Raw genomic sequence first — 3,016 nt, forward strand, 5'->3', positions numbered from 1 at the left:
AAATTTGCAAATACAAAAATGAACTTAAATTAAGTGGGAAAAATAAATACTTCTAGTGATGTCCAAATTTCAAATATAATCTCAGGGTAAGCATGGCTGCTGATTTCCTAGTCTTTTTTTTTTTTGTAAAATGTTGATTGTGTCGCAAGAAATCTCCTGTGCTTTCCATCAGCTAAGGCCTGCTGACAAGTCACACATTTCCTTTGTAAATTTAACCTCAGCCAAAGTGTCAAGTGAGCCAGGCAGATCTATAGTCAGCAAGGAGTGGTTTGAAGGAATAGAGTATGTTATTGTCCAGAGTAGCAAATTGTTCTCCTGAGCAGACTTGCTTTACCTTATCTGGGCAACTGCTACAGAAGATTGGAAAATGTGTAACAAAAAGGTAACAAAAAATGTAATACCTGGACTCTGGAAGTCTTTGGCACAGTTCCTATATTCAGCTACATCAAAAATTGCTGACATGCCACTCATAAAACTGTAGGAATATTGCTAAAGATGCTCATAAATAAGTTTATGGAAATGTACTCCAAGTTCCATGAAATTGTACCCACATTTTTCCATCTATGGAACATTTTATCATCTCTACTTGCTTTCTTACATGAGTGCAGACTCTTATACGGGCATTAGTGTATTGAATTAAAACATTGTTTTCATTTTCTGGCTTAAAATGTTTTTTCTTTTGTTCTGAAGCTAAGATATGCTTCATCTATCCAATCATAGAATTTATTGTCATATCTGTGCCAGTGTCCAATTTTATTTCCATTTGTTCAATTATTTTTTTTTCTTCTGAAGTCATTCAGAAGTCATTCAGTTAACAGGATAATAGCTTATTAGTGGAGTGAAGTGATCATTAAATTGCTTGTCAAAAAGATGAAAAACAGTGTTGGCCTGTTGCACAGCATCCCAGAAAAAACGGATTTCCATTCCTAGAATCTGAGGAAGGAATTCTAGAAAGCCTTATCCCCAGAGCATAACAAAATATCTTCAATACATAAACCAGGCATGGCAGTGCACATCTGTGTCTCAGCACTCAAGAGGCTCAAGCAGGTGGACTAAGCTGCAAGCTTGCAGGAGCTGCAAGCTCAAGGCTCAATTGAACAATTTGCTACTCTAGACAGTAACATGCTCTATTTCTTCATACCACTCCTTGCTGACTATAGATCTGCCTGGCTACATAGTGAGTTCAAGGCCATTTTGAACTGCATAGCAAGACATTATATAGATTCAATACATAAAAATTCAACAGGAATAGTAAAAATTCTAAAGGCGTTGCTTGGCAAATGAGTCAGAGAGACTATGACATCTTTCACAGACACGTTTGGTTTCTTGTAAAAGATTAATCACCACTTCTTGGGACAGGAAAGTTTCCCATGAGTATTAATGCTATATCCCAGCTGTGAGTTGGTAACTGTCTAATTCTCTCTTTCAAATCTTAAATACCTCCTGTGCCAATTCTCTTTTAATGATTGCTTAAACCATAATTGGGTTGTGGGATCATAGCACTTCTGCTTTTCAAACAACCAGTCTTTACCTCAATATAGTTCTCCATACAGGAAATGAAAATGGATTTGATAAGCTTAGACAAGAAAGTCTTTTTAACACACCTTTGATGGGCAGAGCAACCACCAAGATACCAGGCAGGCAGCTGTCCCAAGCACATACCAACACACACATGGAAGGGTCTGAGGCAGCAGTAAGGAGCCAGCAGCTCAAATCTGGAAGACACAAACAAGAGAAAACCCACTTCCCACATCCCGAGGACAAGATCAGCTCTATCCTTGGCACAAATCCCATGGCTATGTGACTGTAGTATGGCAGCACATTTCTAGTATGTGGCCTGGACACTATCACAGAACTGTGAGCACCAGAGGCATTTTATTCTCCCTTGATTATCTGACTAGCTATCTTTTTCCTGTCTGGTTTGAATTTGTCATGTTTTGTTTTGTATTTTATGGTCATTTTTGTTTTGAAATTTTTTCTTTATTTTCGATTTTTCTTCTTCTTTCTCTTTTCTTTTTTGTTCTTTCTTCCACCTGTTTTTCACTGTTTAGGTTTATTACATTTTATTTTTGTTCTCTTCTACTGTTCCTCTTTCTTTCCTCAACCACTTCTTGAATTTATACTCCCATGTGACAATAAAGCAGTATTGTCACTGCTTCACTCATTCTGGAGATGTCCCCTTTTCTTCGAGCTCTAGTAAATTCCCAAATCAGTTGTCAACCTAAATCATGGTATTTACTTGCAATCTTGGACTTAACTTCTGAAAATCTATCAATAGGTAACTCCTGGACCATTAGGTACAACTTCTGAATGATGTCTGCTGCTCCCTTTATCTTTTCAGAATTTGTAAAAATATTGGATTTCAATTCTCCATCTAGTTCATCAGTTTCCAAGCCTCCCCTGCCAGTTGTCTCGAAGTGCTTACTCCTTCCAGGTCGTCTCCAAGGCTTTGGTTGCTACATGGCTAATGTACTCATCTAGCTTTTGGAAATGTTGTAAGCAACTTGATTGCTTTTCTGAAGCTCTTGTTCCTTCTTGGCAAATCCTTTGCTAATTTCTCTACTTTCTTTAGAATTCTTTCTTTGATGGAGTTGTTGAATATGATTTATAAATTTTTCTAATAGTCTTTTAGAATCAAAAGCTTCAAGCCCAACTCTAGAACCCCCCTCTCTGGGTTCTTCATACAAGATGCTCAGTACACTCCTCTGCCACAGAAGGTTTCTAGAAGACCTAAGCCATTGTGGCCATCCTGGCCGGCTGAGAGGCTCACTCTGCACCAGGCACCTTCTCCTCTTCACACGCTGCACCTCTGTGGTGCCAAGCATGGGACAAGGCTCAAGTGACCTCATGGGTTCACCAGTTCTTACAAAGCTCAGGTGGGGCTGGAAAGTGGCCAGGAAGCAAAGCCATGGATTGCCTGTCAGCTGTCTACACTATGGCAATATTACAATTGCTTTCATTATCCACTGTCAATAAAAGTTTTAGGATCTGTTTCTAGTTTTTCATTAGATAAAAT

General features: G+C 38.5%; 1 pseudogene; it reads right to left on the reverse strand.

Moving 5' to 3' along the window:
• Positions 1-229: 229 nt before the first annotated feature.
• LOC100715436 (exocyst complex component 5-like) lies at positions 230-2,748 on the reverse strand (annotated as a pseudogene).
• Between the last annotated feature and the right edge of the window lie 268 nt (positions 2,749-3,016).

The sequence above is a fragment of the Cavia porcellus genome, unplaced genomic scaffold (assembly GCF_034190915.1).
Source record: "Cavia porcellus strain 051 isolate PalLab524CR breed Dunkin Hartley unplaced genomic scaffold, mCavPor4.1 scaffold_26, whole genome shotgun sequence".
NCBI lineage: Eukaryota > Metazoa > Chordata > Mammalia > Rodentia > Caviidae > Cavia > Cavia porcellus.